This window comes from Pseudorca crassidens, chromosome 11, assembly GCF_039906515.1.
Source record: "Pseudorca crassidens isolate mPseCra1 chromosome 11, mPseCra1.hap1, whole genome shotgun sequence".
Classification (NCBI taxonomy): Eukaryota; Metazoa; Chordata; class Mammalia; order Artiodactyla; family Delphinidae; genus Pseudorca; species Pseudorca crassidens.
Window position 1 is genome coordinate 79,895,099 of NC_090306.1, and position 24,082 is coordinate 79,919,180.

General features: G+C 44.7%; 2 long non-coding RNA genes across 2 annotated transcripts in view; one reads left to right on the forward strand and one right to left on the reverse strand.

Annotated features, from left to right (window-relative positions):
• The window catches only part of LOC137202278 (uncharacterized), a 39,340-nt gene that overhangs the window by 14,175 nt on the left and 1,083 nt on the right, over positions 1 to 24,082 (reverse strand). Inside the window, exon 2 of the long non-coding RNA XR_010932531.1 lies at positions 491 to 674. This is a non-coding gene — a long non-coding RNA (uncharacterized lncRNA). The remainder of the gene's footprint in view (positions 1 to 490; positions 675 to 24,082) is intronic.
• LOC137202277 (uncharacterized) lies at positions 3,029 to 6,101 on the forward strand. The gene is made up of 3 exons (XR_010932530.1): positions 3,029 to 3,248; positions 3,921 to 4,030; positions 4,534 to 6,101. It is a non-coding gene; the product is annotated as an uncharacterized lncRNA (long non-coding RNA).

Consider the following 24,082-nt stretch of genomic DNA (forward strand, 5'->3'; position numbering starts at 1 on the left):
TAAAGTATTTAGAAAAGTTGTGTGGAACATAGAAAAAAAAGCCTGTTACTTTTTTCTCCTTCAGGCTGCAAGGAGAAAGAGAATTTGTCTCTCACTCTGGACCTGCTGCTTCTTATGGGTCCTAAAACCATGGCCAGCTCCTCTGTTTTTTCTGTGAATGAAGACCAATTTCTAATTGAGGACCCTTTTGGTATCACTACTTTCTAATTTTCTCCTCTGTCAGGGTGTTAATATCAAGTAAGGATTTATATCACAGTTTTTATCTGAGGGAACTCAATCTTTTTTTTTAACAGAATGAATTTATCAAATCACTACTCACCCTTATAATAGCCCTTCAGATGGATCAGATGCCTTTACTACCTTTACTTATTCTGAACATCCCATTGTAGCAGCTGCCAGGAGCCTGCACTCACCTGGGCAGGAACATCAGTCACCCTAGTAAAAGTGGGAAAACGCTGCTGTCTTTTAGGTGTAAGATTAGGGAACCCACCTGAATTGTCCTGTTGGGGGAACAAGGAAAAAGAGTTTGTTTTAGCTTCCTTAATCTGTTTCTGAGCTACGGAACTCCTCCAGAATTGAGCTCTTAGATTCAAGTCTCCAGCAAAGACTGTTCCTGGAATAGTATTCCGTCTCCGGTCCCAGTTTTATCACTCAGGATGGGCTTGGCTTTGTTACTGTAACAAAAAAGAACCCAATCTCAGTGCCTTGAACAACAAAGGTTTATTTCTAGCTGATGCTACATGTCCAGCAGGTATCGATAGTGGTCTTGCTCTGTGGCATCCCCCCAATCCAGGACCCGGGCTGACAGAAGTGCTACCATTTGGGGATTCTCCGGACTCCCAGCACAATGAAGAGAACTTGGAAAATCGCAGAATGGCTCTTACATATTTTTGTCCCAAAGTGACCAAGATCACCTCTGCTCACCTTTCACGGCCATGCCTAATTTCAAGTGTGGGCCAGTGTGCCTCTCCCATGTGCTCCGAATGGAGGGGAACGGGATATTAGACTTTGATGGACGTGGTAACGTTTACCACACCAGCTATGGCTCCTAAGCCTTGACTGCCTTACCGCTCTTGTCCGGATTTCTTTGCTTCACTCTCAGCATTTGGCACAGGATGTAATTTCGTTTCCCTTGGCCTTGCTTCTAACTTGACAACAGCCCTGGTATTATCTGAAATCTGTGGGGACTGAGCTCCCCAACAGTACACATTTGCGTCTTCAAACTTCAAGCGTTCTCTAGCAGGCGCCTTTGGTATTGTCGAGTGTAAGCTTGTTTTTCCTTCCAAGCTCTGCCTCACCCAGCCCCAACCTGGGTCTAATTGTAAAATGCATCTGCATGTTTTAAAGCTCATTATGTAAATGTCTCAGAGTCCATGTCCATCAACAGATAATTAAGGGACTACATACATATTTATGAGTTGGCTTAATATTGCTTTAATGAGGAGGTTTACTAGAAGTACCAAATCAAGGAGGCGAGAAGAGAAATGATGGTAACGAAGAGTTTCATCAGTTTCTGGTAGTCCTGAGGGCCGTCAGAACACTCGGCACCTCACATTTCCTATCTGCCCACCATACATGGGAGGAAGAACCTGGGAAAGAGGTAGATAATGTCAGTCAACGCTTCTTTGAAAATAAGGCTGTACGTCTTTTTTCCTGAATAAAAGCTATTTGAGGAGCCAGAGTCTCATGTTTTCACCACCTGTAAAAGCAATGTCACTGCGGGGGCGTGGTCAGAGACTTGACGTGGCAGCCCCCAGCTGATGCAAAACCTGCAGAGATGAAGCCCTCACACTAGCTCAGGTGGCTTCTCTGTGCAAATTAGAAAGGAGAGGAGGAAAACCAACGGGAAACCCGTGCCTCCCTCTAGCAGGCAAAGCCCTCCAGGTGCATGGCTTAGTGAGGAGACGGTGCTTTATGGAGAGACGTTAAGTGACCTTGCCCCAGGTAGATGAAGCCTAGTAGTGCCAGGACACACGGCTAGGTGAGCAGAGAGTGGGCTAGAGTTTAGGCTTTCCTTACCCTGCCAGCCAGGCTCCTTTGTACAGCACATAATCCACACAACCACAGAGGCAGCCCTGTCTAGAAAACTCGGACGGAGCGACTCCCACCGAGAGCTGGCCTGAGTTTATAGGAACAGAAGACCCTGCCCCACTCTACCTCCCAACTTGTCCCTTCAGTTTACCGAGTGGCAGCTCACCCCCACCTTTGGGGCCCCTCTATTGTCCCTCTCTTCTCTACCCACCCACAGTCCATCGGCCAGGACTCCGTCAGGTGGCTCCGCCAGGTCACAGAGGAAGCTGGGAATTGTAGTCTTGCTGGGTGACCGGGAGGACAAGGAAACGGGGTTTCTTGGCCACAGAGCACTGGCTCTGCCACCGTCCACCCATCTTTTCACTCTCTGTTCATCCATTTCCATTATGACCCTCACGCAGAAAGTACAGCCCTCATCCTGAGTAAAGCACCCCAAAGGCCATCCAGTGATGCAACCAGCTCCAGGGGCTGATCTTGGTGACGCTGTGCGGTCCTCTTCACCAGGTCCAGATGTGGCTCCTGCAAGCTGGTGACCAGGGAACTAGAAGGCAAGTCATCTGCCTGCACCACTCCCCACACGCTGGAGGAGTAGGGACAGGAAGGTAAAACTCCCATTCAGTAAAGGGAAGGATGGAAGAAGGAGTCCTTGACCACAGCAATTCTGAAGTTTCTTGACTTGATCTAATTCTGGTCTCTGGGAAACACTGCCTTGTCTGTCATCCTCCCTGGCATGTCTGAACTAGATGCTGACAAGCACGGTCTCCTTGGAGGCTCCCCAGCTTTGGGACCCTGATTCTTCCTGGAGTGAGTTTAGAGGCCTGAGATTGTTTTACAACCTCGACAATCAAAGAGTTTTTCTTCTTTTCTTTTAAATTCAGGCTTGTGGTTTCTCTGACAAATGTAGTAGCTCTTCTATTTGTATTTAGTCAGTGTTACATGTCAGGGACCACATCCACCTCCTTCCTAGACGTACTTCTCTAACCTGATTTATGTCTTTGCTTCCTTATACCTCCCGGTCTGTCTGTCTGTCTCTCCCTCTCTTTTAGTAAAAGGCACACATCACATCTTCCCACATTCCCACATTCCATTGGCCAGAATTCACATGTTCCATTTAATTGCAACAGAGCCGGGAAAATAGGGTGTCACTATGAGTCCAAAAGGAAACAGAAATGGGGTTTGAATCCATATCATTGCTTCTTCCTCATCTGGCCTGGGAGGTAAGTTATCCTGATTGGTAACCTCTATTCAAAGCACATATTTGGAGTGAGGTAAGCCTTCTCTGAGAGAAGAGGGGTATTGTTTCTAGAAGAAAATAGGATTTGAAGTAGATAAACAGATTCCAACCCGGATAGAGCTTAAATATTTTGAAGGGCAGAAAGACCTAGCATGGAATCTTGACTTCAATATTTATGAGGCTTGGAGGTCTGTAAGAGAGTTACAAGAACTTTCTGGGCCTCAGTTGCCTCATCTGTAGAATGGGGGTAATAACATAGACTGTTGTAAACTTAGATAATGTTTGTCACGTACTTGGCACAACACGATGCAAGAGGAAACATCAGTATATGAGAGAGTAGAGGAGGGTACAAGCCTCAGTCTATGTATTCAGTTGTGTTAAGAAATATAACTTTATTTTCCTATATCTGAACCTAATGTCTATCTTAAATCCCCCTTTCCTTCTGATGATGGAAACTTCATCTCAGTCGATTCACAGCTTCTCCCTGGGTTCTGTGTAAGTTGCAGGGAGCTAATGTGGACTCAGGATGGCAGGGTGAGAGGGCAGCCATCCTTCTATGTTGTTGCTTGTCTGTGGTGGCATCCACTGAGATGACCTCGCATGTCATTTAGTCTTTGTTCTGTGTGAGTCAGAGCTGGCCCTCCCTTCTTCCTAGCCACCAAGCATCTGCAGATCTGTCAACTCCCTTGTGTCATGTCTGGGTTACTCCACAGTGCACAGGATACACAGTATTGCCAACGACATCCTGGGACCCCAGAAACCTCTGTAAGTTTGCCTTGGACCTGTCTTGACTCACTGAACAAATATACCTTCTGCTTTCATGCCTTATTGGCTTAGGGACTTCTGGAGTCTTCCCATCCCCCAGCAATGAGGCTCACATCCATTCTGCTCTTGGTTCCCCAATCTTATCTGCAGAGTCCATCATTCAGCGTCAACCAACTTCCTGGGGAAATGTCCTAGCAGAATCTAAGACTGAGCTGCCCAGTGCAGTGATCATTCAAATTTACATTGGGTAAAATATGCTAAATTAGCAACACTAACCACATCTCAAGTGCTCCGTAGCCGTACGTGGCTGGTGGCTACCACAATGTTTGTTATAGAACACCTCCATCGTCCCGGAAAGTTCTGTTGACAACACTGCTCTAGGACCTCTTCCTTGTCTGGTCCTACCGCCATCCCCCGCCATCTCAGAATCTGTATCTGGCCTGGGGTGGAAGCCTTGCTCTTACATGATCGTACAATCTCACACCATGCTGTTTCATATCTAGGTCTAGGCTTTGAAACTCAGAAGCCAAGAACTGACTCTTTTGTTCTCTGTGTTCTACTGCATCATCTCTTCCCTGAGGCACAAAGGATGGGATGCCTATATTACCAATAGAGTGAGCAACTGGTCCAGTTTGCCAGGACTGAGGGGATTCTTGGGACATGAGACTTTTGGTTTGAAAACCAGGAAAGTCCCAGACGATCCAGGACAAGTTGGTCACCTCGGTTACAAAGAACCACAAGTTACCAAGGAATGCGGAAAAAAATACCAGTCTTTATAACTCACAGTTACTTCAGCTCTGTAGCTAATATTAATCTGATGAGGATTTCACTTTACCCTTCAAAGTTCGATTTGGATATTATATTTCTTCTTCTCTTTCTACAAGCTTTCCTGCCTCTCTCCCTCCCTAGCCCTGTCACTTGCACGGATTTCATTGGTTCCACCTGGTATTTATTAGCTGTACGTCTTCAGATCACCTTTCCCCTTGCCCACCTCCCTAGGGTAACTGTTTGAATATCTGATAGTTTGCCCTTTCTGGAAATCTATCGATCCTGGGGTCATAGGAAGGAGTGAGCCACATAAAAGACTTCTATAAGGCAGACAGAGCCAGCTCCAAAGAACCCCTTTGGGCATTAAAGTAAGACCTTCAGTGGATTGTTAATAGCTACCTTTTGGCCCATTTCTAACTCACATAGTGACAGTTTCAAACACAGAAGCTATTACAGGGCTCAGGTCTAAGAGAAGAGACTGCCATGAACTGCTGTCACTCGCCTTGTCCCTCTCCATCCTCTCTCTGCCATTTTCCTGCTCTGGCTTATTAGTTTGTGTGAACTGTCTAAAAATACCTTGATAGCAGAAGCTCAGAGGGTTGAAGAAGGAAAAGGAGTCATTCAGTAAGACTGTGAATGTTCTTCTTTCACCCACTTCCTTCCCTCAGCAAGATTCAGACCTGAGGAGACTTAAGTTCTATCAGACACTCTGACCCATGAATGTGACCTGTGCTGTTCTCTGTTCCTGGAAAGTCTCTCTCCCTCCATTAACTTTAACCTGTAAGGTGCAGAAAATATGCATTTTTAACAAACGCTCCAGATACTTCTTTAAAAATAAATTTACTGCTATATAGGCCACATCCCATCCAATTCACCCATTCAAAGTATACAATTCAATGGCTTTTAGTATACGCAACCATTACCACAATCAATTTTAAAAACTTTTATTATCCCCCCAGAAAACTCCAGATGCTTTGGTTATCACTCCTCAATTCCCACTCCTCTGTCTCTGCTGTAGGCGATCACTGATCTCTTTCTGTTTCTATAGATTTACCCATGCTGGACATTTCATATAAATGAAATCCTGCAATACGTGGTCCTTTGTGACTGCCTTCTTTCACTTAACATAATGTTTTCAGTGTTCTTCCACGTTGAAGCATGCATCAGTACTTCATTTCTCTTCATGCCTGAACAATATTCCATATTTTATTTTCCCATTCATCAGTTAATGGATATTTGCGTTGTTTTACCACGTATAATATTGCCTATTATAAATAATACTACTATGAAGACTTGGGTACAAGTTTTTGTGGGGACATATGTCTTCATTTCTCCTGGTTATATGTCTGGGGATGTAATTGCTGGGTCATGGGGGTAATTCTATGTCTAACTTTCTGAGGAACCGTCAGATTGTTTTCCTCAGTAGCCGCACCATTTTACATTCTCACTAGCAGAGAACAAGGGTTCAGATTTCTCCACATCCTTACCTGCCTTTCTAAATTCTAATCATCCTAGCGGGTGCGAAATGGTATCTCATTTTTGTTCTGATTTACATTTCCCTAACGGCTAACGCAGGTTCTTCTTATACTCACTGAAGTTTGAGAACCTTTGATATACTGCCCCGTAGTATGTGATGGAGTTACCTGCTTTATGGTCCTTACTAGACAGTAAACTTGCAGAAGGCCTGGAGTGCATTACATGGCTACCTGGGTCCCCTTCAGTGTTTCCCCAGTGCCTGGCCCATTATAGATGCTCCATAAGTAAGAGCTAACTTCTATTGAGGGCCTGCACTGTGTCAGGCGTAGGTTACACAAATTAATTCATTTAATCACAACAACAACCCTTTGCGGTAGGATCTAGCATTACTGCCATTTTACAGATGAAAAAATGGAGGCACAGAAAAGTTAAATAACTTGCCTGTATTTGAATTCTTGTTGCATGATGCCAGACTGAATTGCCTCCTGCAGTAAATATCTCTTGAATAAAAGAATGAATTCCAAACTCTGAAAGAAGGAGGAGACAGCAGACTGAGAGGCAGGCTCCCTCCGCTATCCATTTGCCTGAACAGCCTTCTTTCCGGAAGAACAGCACTAGGAATTTGAGGTGCCTTTTCCTCTAAGTGACATCATTACACTTCGCAAAACCCCAATTCCTAATGAAGGACATATAAAGGGGCACAGGCTTGGATTTTTTTAAGCCAGGTATATGCTAATGCTGAGTCCCAAGCCCATCAGGAAGTATCCGTGGTGGAGAATGGAAACAGACGCATTCTGGTACAGACTTGGATTCTAGGGATGCGTTGGCAGTGAGGTTGAAAGGTAGGAAGACGTCTTTATAGCTTTGAATTGAGCTATTTCATATCAAATGTCTCCTTTTGAGAGCAGGCATGCTAAAGATCAGCTCCGAATAACCAACATGATTTTCCACATCCTGTACAGGGTAAATCCTTCAACACATCCTACCAAGGGCAAATTAGAAAAAGGTGCTCCTTCAGTCCAAGCCAAGGTGCATGGGTTAGTAAACTGAGCATGGGCTGGATTTCAGCCCACACCAGCCCACTTGGCTGGGCACCTTTGTGCAGTGCCCAACCTGACCAACCATAAGTGGTCTGTAACTCTCTGTATAGTAAAGAGTCTAGCCCTGGTGAATGCGGGAATCTTGGCAATTAGGGAGCCACTAACCATAAATCAAGTAATGGATTGATCAAAACCTCCTAGCTCTTTATAATCCAGGTGAAAGAAACAACTATAGGAGCCAGCAACAAATGATTGATAGAGCCTTTGACACAATGGGGTACAGAAGCCAACTAAACCCATGCAGACAGAATCCAAGCCAAAGCCATAACTCAAAGCCAACTCATTCATCTTGACTTCAGTACCTAATCCAGAAAGCCAGGGTGCCCTTGGAGCCCTGAAAGATAGAATACAACACCAGCGAAGAACTGAAGATTTGGAGCTCAGGACTGCAGGCAACCTGCTTGCCATGGAGCCAGACCAACTTCCAGAACACATCTTGCTTCTTGGGCAATTGACAGAGCCATCTATGACACAGGCTTTGCGAGGTGGCCGCACCCAACACCATGTATGCCTGCCAGGAAGCAACTCCAGGAAGCAGGCCATGGGGAATGGGAGTGGGTGAGAGGCTGTGCGAGGTGCTCAAGCATCTGTCAGAGGAAATGATGACGTGGCGCAACATCCACTGTTATCTGTGTCTCTCCAAACGCCCAAGCCCACTGACACACAACTCCAAATGACATGGCGTAATTGTGGCTTGCCGAGGGACTGTGGTCACAGATGGAATAGCAGCGTTCAGAGAGAGAAAGAGAAAGACGGGCAGATTCCACATGGACAGAGAGGAAGAGCTATATGTTGTAGTGGGCAGTACACAAACAGACCCAAATCTAATAACAAGAATATTTATAATAAATAATAAAATTACTAATAATTTGCTAAAGCTGTGCTATGCCCTTTATTCCTATTATCTCACCTGTATTTTAAGGCACATAACAGTCCTAAGAAGTGAGTATTATTTGTAAGCTTCTTATAAGTGAGGAAACTGAAGCACAGAGAGGGTAAAAACTTAACCAAGATCACACAGCTTATAAGTAGTAGAGCCTGGATTTGGAGCCCTGCAGTCTCACTCTAAAACCCAAGCTCTTAACTGCATCCTTATTTTGCTTTGCAAAGGACTATCTGTTGGTATATATGAGGTCTCACCTATGGGTATATGAAGCCAAAATGGGTCTTTGAAGCCACTATCATACACACTGTGCATTTTATGCATACATACAAACACACATAAACACATATATCTTTTCAAGAAATATTTATTGTGTTCTGCCCTTTGATGTGCTTAATATTGCCGACAACTCTAGGTTGTTAGGAAGGAAACATGGTCCCTGCCTACGACAAATTGTTTCTAGACATGGCTGCAATAGTGGCTTTCATCACTCATGTCTTTTGCAATGAGACTGCGTCAATCCTCTCATCAGTAGGTGGAGTCTATTTACCCTCACCTTGAATCTGGCTTGGTGGTGTGACTTGCTTTGCTCAATAGAATACAGTAGAAGAGATATTCTGAGACACTAAAGTACAAAGTTTAAGAGCACTGGCAGCTTTCACTTTTCTTACATCTCAGCTGCCATGTAATCTGACTACCCTGAGACTGCCATGCTGTGAGGAAGCCCAAGCTAGCCATGTGAAGAGAGGGTGGCCACGTGGAAGAGAACCAAGGCACCAGATATCTGGGTGGACTTCATGGACCTTTCAATCTATAGTCAGAGTTCTCCAGAGAAACAGAACCAACAGAAGGTAGGTAGGTAGGTACATAGGTAGGTAGGCAGGTAGGTAGGTAGATAGACAGGCAGACTAATCTAAGGAATGGGTTCACATGATTATGGAGGCTGGCAAGCCCAAAATCTGCAAGGTAAGCCAGCAGGGGAGACCCAGGGAAGAGCCAGTGTTGTGGGTCAAGTCTGAAGACCATCAGGCTGGAGACCAGGGTAGTACATATGTTTCAGTTCAAGTTCAAATGTCATCTAGTAGAGAATTCCTTCTTGCTTAGGGGAGGTCATTGTTTTGTTCTATTCAGACTGATTGGATGAGGCCCACCCACATTATAGAGGGCAGTCTGCTTTACTCAAAATCCACTGATTTAAATGTTAATGTCATCCAAAAAACCTTTGTAGAAACATCAGAATAATGTCTGACCAAATATCTGGGCACCACAGTCCAGCCAAGTTGACACACAAAATTAATCACTACATAGTCCAACCCAACCACCGGCATAATGCAGTTGAGTGAGCCCTGCCTGACACCGTGTGGAAGGAAAGACCCAACCAGCTGAGCCCTGCCCGAATCCCTGATTCACAGAATCATGAGAAACAGTAAATTACTGGTTTCAAGCCATTGAGTTTTAGGGCTGTTTTTCATAGAGCAATAGAAAACTGCCCTAATGGAACTTATAATTTAGTAACCTTAACAAGTAAAAAAACACATAGATGTGTACTTATACATTTAATACATAGTAAGGGGGGAAGAACAGAATGGAACTGTTCCTTCATTGCATTTATTAAACACCTAATAAGTAAAAATTTCAGGGCATTGGTAACAAGATCATCCTTTTCCAGTCTCTGACTCTTAACTTGCAGTGATTACTGGCAAATCACCTTTCTGGACCTTGGTTTCTCCATCTGTGAAATGGGCACAGTAGCAGTCATCCTCTCTGCCTCATAGGCTCTTGTGAAGATGAAATGAGACAAGAAACAAAAGTGCTATGATTGCTGAAAAGTCCTCAGCAAGCTGTATCATAACAAGATAAATGTTTCCTTGTGCTAAAAATGCAAAATTGCTTTAAAATTTATTGCTGAAATGGAAACATCTGGCCAAGGAAACTTGAAAGAAGCAGAAACCTTTCTGACCAAAGCAATTGCATATAATAGCTGGTCCCTGGAGTCTCCTCCTTCAGCTCTGATTTGCCCATTACTTTGAGTTGTATTTTGAAATATGTCAGCCTTGCTTGTTTGCACATCTGCTTTTTCTATTTTTACTTTTGACCAGAATAGAGAAAGAAAGCATTATAAATGGTAAATATCCATTCTTGGGCATTCGTCATATATATATATATATATATATATATATCTCCATGAATTTATTCACCAGTATATCTTTTAATTGTAGTTGTAGAGCAAAATGGAGTGAAGCATAATTGTATAGGCATTTTATAAGCAGCCTCAGCAAGCAATTCTACAGGTGAATGAGATTTCCACCTGGGTTATGAAACAGTGAACCCAGGAGCCAAATCCAACCATGCCTTGTCCCTGTTTAAAAACTCCTTAGTGACATCCCTATGCCCTCTGTATAAAGACCAAGTTCCTTGTCATAGCATTGAGGTCCTCCATGATCTGGCTGTTGCTTTCCTCTCCAGCCTTGCCTCTCACTACTCATGTTCTTGGGTTTCATGACCTGTTAATGCAGGTGTCTCATCTCCAGCCTTTGCATAAGCTTTTTCCTTCTCCCTAGGACACCAGCCCCCTTCCATCTTTGCCAAACTAACTCCTTCATCCTTCATGTCTAGCTTTAGATGATCTGTCTGAGAAATCTTCCCTAAACCCCTAAGACTGGGTTTGGTATCCCTCATCTGTGACCCCTTAGCACCTTACCTCTAAGGTAGTTTCACATTATAATTTCCAGAAGGCTAAAGACACAACTCTCACACAAATACATCATGAGCCTATGTCAAAGATTCATTTAATTCATTAATGAGGGTGCCAGCAGGGTAATAAAGCTGGATCAAAGGAACATAAGAGAAACTGATTTATACGGGGTCAGTGAAAGAAACAATGCTGATGTAAGATTGCTATCTTAGATCCAAAATTGGATGTAATATAATGTCCCATAGGCAATAAAATCATAACCCTTAGGAGCTGTCTTTTCCAATGGACAGAAATCATCTACATCTTTACCAGACAAAAATGATTTGCAATGTATCAATTTCCTACCAATTAAGATCTAACCTTTCAAGGACTAGATCCTAACTTATGTAGTAATAGTTAGCCAAATCAAGGCTGTCGGAAGACCTACGGGCTGGCCTATTAGACAATACTTTAGTATGACATTGAAAGGATACACTGTCATCTTTCTGGAAGTTTTCTTTTTATTACCAGTAGCATTCAGACTCTGTATTATAATGACCTGTTATCTTGTCTGAAATTCCCAGCAAACTAAAAAGCTTCTTAGGGACAAGGTTGTGTTTTGGGTCACTCTTGTAGCCTCTGATCTTAGCTGAGTCTGTAGTAGGCGCTCAGATTATTGTTGGATGAGTTAAAAGATTTCTTCTTGGAGGATTAAAGTAACCCCCTCTTAGGAGTCTCCCACAGATCAGGCTGCGAGCGATAGAAATCTGTGCAGTGATCGCAGCCCCCGTACCTCTCCAAACCCAGCTGAGTGTGGCCCGAAGCCCCTTAAGCATTTCTCCAGCTTCCCACGGCTGCACAAGCCCAAATTGTTGCCCTGATGGTCAGACGTGGAAAGCAAACTAAAAGAAGCTCATCTCCTGTACTGTGTCTCCATTTAAGAATCAGGAAAAATGGGGTCTTTCCCTGTCAAGCCCCCTGCCCATCCACAGTCCCAGCAGGAAGGCTAGAAAGCTCAGCCCTCCCAAGCTGGCTGCCTCACATCTTTGTGCCGCTGCTGGGAGCACAAGGGCTCGTGCTATTCCTGGATTCACCTCCCCAGGGACAGCTACTGGGGCTGCAGGCACACCACTCATCATCCTAATAGGCATATGGGGCAGCCCGGTTTTCTCGCAGATAATGAGCCTGTACAATTTAAATCAAGACTAATTTATGCATTTCAAATACTTGTTGCCAGGATAGGTAAACCGCCCTATTTGTGACTTGTTTTTATTAGCACAGGAGGCAGATAAAACATCATCAACTGATGGGAGGAGGGGCGGAGGCAGGCCTGATGTTCAGTTATTCAGGGTCAGGAGTGTCCAGAAAAAGGAGGGAGTAGGGAGGGGTGGGGTATGCTCCAAATAATTTTAAGTTTTGAGGGGTCAGTCTGGAAAAAAAAACAGACTCAAAACAGCGTAAGTGAGGGTGACTATCACCTTACATAACACCTTTGTCAATCTTGTGGAGAAATTGGAAAGATGTCAGGAAAGCAGGGAGTTATCTGGGCAAGAGTTTGAGACTTTTTGCCAAAGGGTAGGTTCCAGTAAGCCCACGGGCACTGGTAGAAGGTAGATTGGGACCATGTGAAAGGAGAGAAAGCAGAGAAAGAACAAAAACAGGAACAAAGGCCTGTATTTCTTAGGAGCAGAGTAGATAGATAACTCAAAATCTAGGGAGTGGGTGAGGTTTGCCATTGGAGCACCCAGTTTCTCATTCTGGGCCTTTCCCTACCCTAGGGAACCCCTTGCACCCTGTGTGCTCCTTCCTATGCCCTCTCCCAAAACCCTAGCCATTTGCCCCTTCACTGTGAATTGAAAGCTGTGAGTTCTCCTCTTGCAGTGGTACTCACCCTTCAGGTTTTTCTCTCTGAAAAAGCATTCAAGTGGCCATAGAATTTATCATCCCTCCAGGGGTATTTTTAGCATCCTTTAAAATTACACCAGAACAGTAGGTATAAACCAGAACTGTCCCAGAAGGGTCCTGGGCAAACCAAACCTAAGGTCATCCTAGAAATGCAAGGCTCCTGTTTAAGGAATTGTGGGCATCACTGAGCATGTGGAAAGAGGTCTTTGATTCTTTCCCAAGGAGAGGGTAATGAAAGGAAGTGGAAGGGAGCAGAGATGTATTAGGATGCTCCCAATTGCACATAACAGAGTATTCAGCTACTGTGGGCTTAAATTAAAAGGATTTAATTTTTTCACATAACAGCTGATCTAGAGGGAGATGATTCCAAGCAAGATCAGTGCCTCAACCTTGTCAGGCCTTCTCTGAGGATCTCTTGCCACTCTCCCTCATTATTGCAAGATGGCTGCCAAGGCTCCAAACATCACGTCTTAACAAAAGCATATTCAAAGGTAAGAAGAAGGAGATGCGGCTTTTCCTCATATCTCTTTTATCAGACAGATTTTATCTTGCCCAGAATTCCCCCAGCAGAGTTCCCCTCTGTTATCAGTTTAATTGGCCGATATTGGGTCACGTGACTATTGCCAGAGCTGCAAGGGCAGCTGTAAAAGTAAGAACCTACATTTTCTGCCTCTGTAATAGGCAATGGATTCTGCTGGCTTGAAGAAAGTTTGAGCAACTGACAGTGTCTACAGCAGTGAGTTGCTAGGAGGTTCTAAGGGGACAATTCATAGAAAGCTCCCTGCATATTTTTTGACATAAACGTCGATTCAATAAGGTTGGCAATTTATATCAATTTATACAGTCCTGGACAGAGAAATTTTTTAAAGAATGAGAGCTAGGAGTATAGATCTAAAGGCAGGTAATTTTGCTTTCTCTGCCTGTCCTTCTCCATTTTGCAACCAAGAAGGCAGGCAAGATTCAGCCTACACTCAGCCTTTGTGCCCACCCCACTTCAAGACAACCTCTGGCTACAGAGCTCTTATCTTTCACAGACACCAAATTTTCCATCTCAGCCTGCATGAACGGAACACGAGAACGCCCTACAGCCTGTATTTGCTGCGTGTTTCTGCGGATGCCAGTAAAGCAGGACTTCTAGTAATGGGATCAGTAACCTGAGGAAGAGAACTGAAAAGGCAAGTCTGAATCTATCCCGCCTGTTATGTTCCAGTGAACAATGAAAGCGCAGTAATGAGAAACACTGCCTTCTGACATGTTTGAGCCCGTCCACCCCTGCTAGGTACTATTATTAGCAGCAATATTAATAAATGCTTCTGACAGGCAGTAAAGGTTCAGAGTGCTGGAGAGTCGCAGAGTGTGCCAGACACATAAACCGCCTGCCCCAGGCGGCTCACGATCATGAAGGATACAAGACAAGGCCCAGATGTCAGAAAACACGATGACCAGGGAGCAGTTCTTGCGGGTGAAGCAGGGAGATTCTTTCAGAGCTGTGCTGGGAGCGAGAGAGGCTTTAGCGCCGGCTAGCTGGCTGGCCATCTCACTAGAGGAGCTCTTCTTGGGAAACCATTGGAGAGATGATAGCAGACAAGTGACAGTCCACTTTGAATGTCACCTCTACCACCTTGGAGCCTTGAGGGAAGAGCTAAAGATGAGTCCAGGGCTTCCCTGCTGGCGCAGTGGTTGGGAATCCACCTGCCAATGCAGGCGTTGCGGGTTCAAGCCCTGGTCTGGGAAGATCCCACATGCCACGGAGCAACTAAACCCGTGCGCCAGAACTGCTGAGCCTGCGCTTTAGAACCAGCGAGCCACAACTGCTGGGCCCACGTGCCACAACTACTGAAGCCCACGCACCGCAAAGAAGAGTGGCCCCCGCTCGCCGCAACTAAAGGAAAGCCTGCGCACAGCAATGAAGACCCAAAGCAGCCAAAAATAAATTAATTAATTAAAAAAAAAAAAGATGAGTCCAGCCCTCTAGCTAACTGAGGTTAGGCTGGGACAGAGACTGCTAACTGTTCCCCAGAGGCTAGACTCTTTCTAACTTTTAAAAACACAACTCTCTGAGTTAGCAGGGAACTCTTGGAAATTGGACTCCTCAAGTGATAGCTAGAGACCACCTGTCCTAGACGCTGACCTCCGACCAATGGGTTGAGAACAGAAGTCATGCCTGTGCCTTGCAAATCACGGCTTTTTTATACGGGAGCTCCAGGCCTCCATTTTTTCCCCCGCCCCTGCTGTCACCTGCTGGGGGATGGTACCACCTGGGGCTACTGGCTCAGACCCAGAGAAGGAACCCACAGTCAAAGATGGCAGCTCTGTCCTCTCAGCATCCAGTCCTCCCAGCTCCCACCCTCTCACCCTCCTCTGCTCCATCAGATGAAAGAAAAACAAACTTCTGCCCTACTTAAGCCACTGTATTTTGTGGTCTCTTTCTTATAAGAGCTTATCTCATACCGCATTCCCAGGCCTGGCTCTGAACTCAAGGAAGAGAGCCAAGACTTACATTCGTAGGGGGTTAATAGTTTACACACATCACCTTTATCCTACTCTCCTCTTGCTCCCTCACCCACCCAGCTCCCCTGAACTGCCTGCTCTTCTGTTCCTTGAACTCATTTCTTTCCCATCTCAGAGCCCTTGCCCTCTGCATTTGTTTGCTAGGGCTGCAGTACCACAGACTGGGTGGCTTAAATAACAGAAATCTCTTGTCTCACAGTTCTGGGGTCTGCAAGGCCAAAATCAAGGTGTCAGCAAGGTGGGTTCCTTCTGAGGTCTGTGAGGGAAGTGTCTGCTCCAGAGCTCTCTCCTTGGCTTGTAGATGCCATCTTCTCCCTGTGTCTCTTCATATTGTCTTCTCTCTACGTCTGCCTGTGTTCACATTTCCCCCATTTATAAGGACACCAGTCGTATTGGGTTAGGCCCCACCCTACTGACCTTATTTTTACATAATTACCTCTGTAAAGACTCTCTCTGCAAATAAGGTCACATTCTGAGGTACTGGAGGTTAGGACTTTAACATATGAATGTGGGGGAGATACAACTCAGACCATAACAGCCCTTCCTTTAGAACATGAACTTCATTCACTGGTACAGAGAAGGTAGTCATTAATTTTTACAGAATGAATCAATATATAAATATTCATCATTTTTATTATATCAACATCATGATCATTTTCAATTAGATGTCTTTAACTGGCATTTCTATACTTCTGTAGTTGATATTAATTGATATTTACTTGACACATAATAATTAATATGAATAATAATATCCTGGAATTATGGAAAGATCCCAAAATGCAATTTGAATAATTGGACAGGGATTACACTAAGCTCAGTATAATTTTAATGTTGATTGTATTTTATTAATATAAAATTTGGTCATTCGTGGATGGTTTTATAATAACCGCCAAATATCAAGAATGTTTGTTTTTACTCTAGTCTAAAAGAACTTGAGGGTTTAAGTAACATACCAAAAACAGGATTTCAATAAAATGAGAATAAAAACAGATAAAGTTGGATTAAGCAAAAAGAAAGAAAAAAAGAGCAAATGTTCTGACCATCAGAGTCATTATAATTGCTCTACTAATATGTGGAATCTAAAATATGACACAAATGAACCTATCTATGAAACAGCAACGGAATCATGGACATAGAGAACAGACTGGTGGTTGCCAAGGGGGAGGGGGTTGGGCGAGGGTGGAGTGGAAGTTGGGGTCAGCAGATGTGAGCTTTTATATACAGAATGAATAAACAACAAGGTCCTGCTGTATAGCACAGAGAACTGTATTCAATATCCTATGATAAACCATAATGGAAAAGAACACCTTTTTTTTTTTTTTTTTTTTTTTTTTTTGTGGTACACGGGCCTCTCACTGTTGTGGCCTTTCCCGTTGTGGAGCATAGGCTCCAGATGTGCAGGCTCAGCGATCAGCAGGCAGACTCTCAACCACTGCGCCACCAGGGAAGCCCGAAAAGAATACTTTTTAAAAGGAATGTGTATATACATATAACTGAATCACTTTGCTGTATAGCAGAAATTAACACAACATTGTAAATCAACTATACTTCAATAAATAAATAAAAATTGCTCTACTAGAGCATAAAATTATATTCAACATTTGGGCAACACAGCAGCAGATACAAACAATACCTGAGAGGAAGATTTATAGCAGTACTTCAGGAGACAGAAGATTTTTACCTCATAGAGAACTCAGAGAAGTTTCCACAGGGGCCAGTCTAGAGGGCATAGCTGTCCCCTGCATCATTCAGTATCTTCTACACCAGTTTCATTCAGAATTCAGAAGAGGAATTTAAGCTGTTTCTTGTACCCAATGTCATAAAAGTCAAGCAACTACATTAAAACGTAATTTAGTGAAGGTGCATAGTGCAAGTATGAGGCCTTCCACCCAAGAGTAGCACTTAGAATACACAAAAGAGTAGCTACAGGGCTTCCCTGGTGGCGCAGTGGTTGAGAGTCCGCCTGCCGATGCAGGGGACACGGGTTTGTGCCCCGGTCCGGGAAGATCCCACATGCCGCGGAGCGGCTGGGCCCGTGAGCCATGGCCGCTGAGCCTGCGCGTCCGGAGCCTGTGCTCTGCAACGGGAGAGGTCACAACAGTGAGAGGCCTGTGTACTGCAAAAAAAAAAAAAGAGTAGCTACATACCACATCCCTTACATTCTCTCTCCTAAATCTCATTTCCATTCAACCGGGCTCTTTGCAGGAATGGGCTCAAGTGCAGTGCTTAAGGGAATCAGACATCTGGATTTGAATCCAAGCTCCACCACATCTGAGCTGAGTGACTTTAGGTAAGTTACTTACGTATAAAATGAGGATGATTATAATGCTTATTTTATAGGTTTCTGGTGAGGATTAAATTAGATAACGTACATGAAGCTCTTAATACAATACCTGGCACATGGTGAGAACTCAATAATGTTCGTGGTTATTAATAGCAGTCTATTCTTGGATCACAGGTACATAAATATACTTTGGAAACCACATGGGTGAGTGGTAGAATTCACATTCCCTTATGAAAATCAAAGTGCTCCAGTGGGCTTCCTGCTTGGATGGAAGTCTCCATGGTTATGTAAAGGAAGGGTACTGCAGAATCTGTTCTCCTTTCACCAGAACACCTCATTCTCTGACAGAAAACAGGGTGTTCACTCCATTGACAACTTTCCAACAGTAATGCCCTCATTATAACCCCTAGTTTCATTTCTTGGCATTAATTTACTTGATTAAATAGAAAGCAAAGAGACTGTAATTTACCCAAGTCTAATTAAACACACACACACACACACACACGTACACACGTACACACTTTAGTATAGATAACCCATCTGTTGTACAGCAAAGAATTTGACTTGCCTTTGTCCCTGGTTCCTGGGAGGGAGACTCTGATGGGGAATTCCCCATGTAATAGGATAGTCTTTGTTATTCATGAGCATTTTGGATCACAACTAAGGTTAATCTAAATGCTGAAATGATTGAGGTTGGGAGCTGAAAGATCAGAAGGATCAACCATGTGATTAGAAGGTTGGGGCTCTGAGCCCCTTCTGTCAGTGGGAAAGGTGTGTCTGTTTCATAACCTCCGTGGCCTGGGAGTTACACATAATCAATTTTGTTCACGTTCCTCTGATAAGAACTAGTTGTGTGGCCTCATCTGGATGCAGGTGGGGCTGGGAAATGTAATTCTTGTCGGCGCTGCTCTTCCCAGAGTTCTGTAATTTGGGAAAGTGGGCATAAATTTCGGTGGACTGTTAGCCATCAGAAATCGGTTAAAGGGTAGACCCATGACGTGACCCAAACAACCAATCAGAGGACGCCTGTGGGATTGATATTGGAAAGCTAGGAGAAAAAGAGAACCTTTGGGGGTGGGGTGGGCAGAGGAGATCTGAATTTGGACTTTTGTAGCCATGTTCTCTGCGATGAGGTCAAGGTGTTTGCAAAATGAAAACAGGCAGAGAGGAAGAGACAGAGACAGAGGGAGAGATTCAGAGGAGGAGACAGAGAGACAGAATTTGAAAACGAGTGAGTCCGGGTGGCCACAAGAGAACTGGGGCTTTGTCAGTGACTAAAGTAGTGGCCTTGAACAAATTACTTGACATCTGGGATCCACCGAGATCTGCTGATACCAGTTTTCTTATTTGTTTCAATACCCTCATCAGCCTTTTTTATTCTGTTGTGTCCTTTCCAATGTCCACCTGCATAATAATGCATCTTTCATTCATCATGCCTCCATTTTTAAGGTGGAGCTCAGCTGAGAACTACAAATGTATTTTTATTTTAATGTTGCCTTCTTATTGCTGCGTATGCAGAACCTGCGTGAATTGTTGGGTTTTCTTTGTGCCCCCAGCGCATGGAGGGCATCAGTCCTTCTGTGTGGCTCACTCGCTCCGGTGCCCCCGGGATGCAGGCGACGTTGATCCCCGCTCCACGTGGTCTCAGATCGCTGTGCTCTGAAGTCGGGTTTGTGTCTCTAGCAGCGCTACCCATTCCCTCGGCCAGCCTGCTGTCACTTCTCGCTGCTGCTAATCTCCTCCCTAACAAATGCTCAGTTGCTTAGAACAAGGTCCAAGAATGTGTCCTTGTCTGCCCTCCCTTCGAGTAAAGTACAACTATGCCCCCAGAGACCCTTTCCATTGACTTCAAAGTTAAGTTCTAGGTGCTTGGTGGCCGGCATTCCTAGAAATATGATCCCAGAGAAGCAGGGCATTATTGAAATGCCTGCCTGTTTACCTATTTAGCAAAAATACGACGTGCAAGTCATAAGACTCTCTTCTTAAGCGATTAGGCTTCCAGAAATCTTTGGCCCCTGAAAGTTTTCCATGAACCCGGACAGCCAATTGGAAGAAGGACAGACAGATGCCTGCTGAAGATTTAATATATACTCTTCATCCTCAGTAGGGCTTGGAGGTCCTCCCCTCAGGGCTCTCTGGAGAAAGCCCACACTCGTGTGCTGTCAACAAGGTCAAAATGAGCATCAGATCTCTTGGGGGATATTTAGAAATAGAGATCTGAGGGTTAGAATGAGTCAAAGGAGGTGAAATAGTAAATGTTTATAGAGTGGTCCTCTCTCCCTGAGAAAGGGTGGGTAGTGATGGAGAAATTGTGTTTACTAAAGAGCCAGATAGTAAATATATTTTAGGCATTGTATTCTATACACAGTCTTGGTTGCATATTCTTCTTACTCTTATTCCTCTTTTTTAGGTGTTTTTTTTTTTTTTTAAACAACGCTTTAAACTGTAAACACGATTAGCTCATGGGATGTACCGCAATAGGCCAGATTCTGCCCACAGGCTGTAGTTTGCTGACTCATGTTGGAGCACTGAGATGTGAGTCCTGGACTCGCCACCGCTGGCTGTATGTATGTAAGCTTTCCAAGACTCAGTGTCATCACCTGTAAAATGAGAGTATCACAGGCTTTTGACTGGGGTGCTCTATCACAATGCCCAGCACCTAGTGGCATTCAGTCCATGAAGAGTGGCTGGTGTTGCTATTTCCTGATTTGCCACAGAGTCTTGTTTTAATGTGGTAAATCCATACAATGGAATATTATACAGCCTTGAAAAGGAAGGAGATTCTGACCCATGCTACAACATGGATGAACTTTGAGGACATTATGCTAAATGAAATAAGCTAGTCACAAAAAGGCAAATTTAGTACGATACCACTTATAGGAGGTGCCTAGAGTAGTCCAGTTCATAGAGACAGAAAATAGAATGGTGGTTGCCAGAGGCCGTGGGGGAGGGGGGATGGGGAGTTATTGTTTAATGGCGACAGGGTTTCAGTTTTGCAAGATGAAAAGAGTTCTGGAGATGGATGGCAGTGACGGTTGCACAGCAGTGTGAATGTACTTAATGCCACTTAGCTGTACACTTAAAAATGGTTAAGATGTTATGTTTATTTTATCACAATTTGAAAAACACATAGGAGGTATATATCTCATATATGGAAAAATAAAATAGGGGAGTAGGGAGTGTTATAAGGAGTGTGAAGTTTTAAACAGGGTGATTGAGGGAGGCTTCCCTGAGGAGATATTTGAGAAAAGACCTGAAGGACGGAGGGGAGAAACCATATGGGTTTGGTGAGCAGAAGGGTGTTCTAGGTAGTGGGTATAGTAAGTGCAAAGGCCCTGAGGTAGGAGTGTGCCTGGGGGATTGGTGGGCTGGAGCAGAGCAAGTGAAAGGAAGATGAGATCCAAGAAGGAAGAGGAGTATCAAGGTGGGAGACTGAGGGGACAGTTGCACAGGATTTGGGCCACTAGAGGCACCTGACTCTTCCTGTCAGTGAAATGGTCAGGTATTGCAGGTTTTGAGCAGAGGAGTAACGAGAGCTGACCTATATTTTTTTTTAATTGAGGCATAGTTGACATACAATATTACATTAGTTTCGGGTGTACATCATAGCGCTTCAATATCTATATGCATTTCTAAATGGGTGCTGACCTATGTTTTAACAGAATCTCTCTGGCCACTATGTTGAGAGAAGACCCGGGGACCAAAGGTGAGGCTGGGAGACCAGCCAGGAGATTATAGCAATTATCGAAGCCAGGGATGATGGAGGAGTGAACAGGGTGAGAGTGAAGGAGAGACTTGGTGGGATTAGGGGTATATTTTGAGACAGAGTCAACAGGATGTGCTGAAGGATTGGATGTGATGGGTGAGAGAAAGAGAGGAGTCAAGGATTTCTCCCAAGTTTGGGACCTGAGCCCAAATTTCCGTGGTTTACATGACACATTCATATTAATTATCTCATTTGCATCTCACAGTCAAGGCCTCATAGAGGTTGCAATTCCAGGGCTCAGGCTTGGGAGCTGCCAGGCCTGGGTTAGAACCCTGTTTCTGGTACTCGCTAGCAGGGTGGCCTAGGCCAAGACCCTTAACATCTTTGAAGCTCAGTTTCCCCACCTGTAAAACGGAGATGCTGACATTTAACTGATTTGTTATTGTGAGGCCTGCAGCCCCTGGGACCCAGGAATTGGTCACTTGTGGAGCTGTTATTATTTTTTCCACACAACTGGAATTAGAACATGGCCCTTTGCCCCCAGTCCAGTGTTCTTTCCCCGAGTTCTCTTTTCTCCATTTCTCTTTTCTCAATTGATCATTCTTGGGAATAACATTCCATTTTCAACATTTTAATTATACTCGATCTCATTGAAGAAATGTTTTCTTAACCAATAGACTCTTTTCTGGGAGTCCAGGACAGTTCTGGAGTTGGGGCATGGTTATGTGTGTGCTTGGGGGTGAGGGGGCAGCTCTTTGAATGAGTTTTACTTGGTTTCACCCCTTTTCAAGCAGAAACAACATGCTCCAGCGTCTTCTCCCCTGGCTTAGGGCGTTGGGCTGAATTGACCAGACATTTTAACATTTATCAAGCACTGCCTCACTCTGACCAAAGACTTAGTTCCAGAATAACAGAACAGAGAACACTTGCCTCTCCCTCCTCCCATAATTGGGTGCACAGACAAGGAGATGGGAAGAAATATTGACACCATCACACGGTGGACCATGTGGGGCTTGAAGGAGGGGTGTGGGGGTTGGGTAAGCAGCATGAGCACTGCACTGGGAGTCTTGGCCCCTGCTGCACGCTAGCTGTCAGTCACAAATTGCAGCCTTTCCGAGTTTTCGAGTCTTTGACCGTAAAATGAGAATTACAGTATCTGCCCCTGAACCTCATGGAGGATCAAATTAGAGAAAGTAGGTGAATGAAAGCTGTCATAGGTCATGAATAATAATATTGATTAAATTCAAATGCATAGGCCATAATCCCAAGCATCTTCTGCTGTATCTCACATCTCCTTCATTAGGGTTACCTGGGGTTGCTTAACAAAGTGCTGAATTCTAGGGCCCAGTCTGGCCCAAGTCTCCTGTCCTCTCCTCCCACCCCATTCCCCACCGCCACCCGGCACGAAGCAATTCTTAAACACGTTAAAGCTTAGATCTACTGGTCCAGGAGCTAACTTTGATGGAATAGAAAAAGGGATAAGGTATAATTAAGTGCCCGGAGATTCTTGGCATTCACATACCTATAATACAAATGATGGATTTTATTCATCACATTTGAATCTTCCCAGTGGGTGGTACATAGAGTTCCATTTAAAATAGCTGGGTAAGGCCACTTGTCAGAATTTTAAAGAGGCAATGTGAATTGTTACACGCTTCCCTTCTGAAGGGACGAAAGGGAATGTAGAGCCTTTTTTCTAAAGATGAATTTCCAATGTTCTTTCCACGTGTTCCTTCTTATGCCCCCAGAACACTCAGCCCTGGCTTTTCTTGGTACTTTGCCAAGTGCCACAAAATCAAGGACTTGCTGCTTTTATGCCAGCGTTTCAGAACTGGGCTCTTCTCCCACAGCCATTCCATCGCTGTGGCCAAATTAGCGATCACACCTGCCTATTGATCTGGGCAGGTGCCCAGAGGACAGCCTGTCCTGGTTGAAAGCAGGCCCTGAAGTTTTTGCTGCACTCTGACTCGGCAGGACCCAGAGGCCTCCAAAAGCCAGATGGGTGGGCCCTGGGGGTTTCTAAACCCTCCGCCTGTAATCTTTTAACCAGACAACAGGCCCATCAGTTCAGTGGCCAATCCCCAAGTTTTCAGCTGGGCATTTCTCCATCTACTCAGGAGACAAGAAGCTTTGTGGACACACAGATACTCCAGAATCCACCTGGAATACATGTGGCAGAGGAAGAGGGCAGGGGGGTTGTAAGAATGGCTTGCAGCACTTAGAGATTTGTTCCTTGTACGGTAGGCACAGGTCCTTTGCTTCTCTGAGCCTGTGAGCCCATGTGAAATGCCCAGGGACTTCTCTCCGCAGATACCACATGCACACACACGCATGCACACACTGCCAAGTGCTATAGATGCAAAGAGGCAGCCCTTGGCTGCCTGATCATGGGCCATCTCATTGGTCCCTAGAAATGAGGAGAAACAGACACGCTGCCTGCTGAAACAGAGCCCAGAGCCTGGGGTGACCTGAGGAAGATAACACCCCTTCACTCAGGACACACAGAAACCTTAGAAAAGGTGTGAACGTACGCTTGTGTTGAGGTTGTCTCGATATCTGGGGGCCAGGATCACCCAACACATAGCTGCTTTACATTATTGTTTTATTATTATTTTCACAGCTCCCATGGATCCACTGTGGGCCCCCCCACGCACATTGCCCCCCATCTGAAATGCCCTCCTTCTCCCTATCTGAGCCTTCTCCATCCTCCTCAGGGCTCGCCTCCTCCATGCTCTCTTCCCAGGC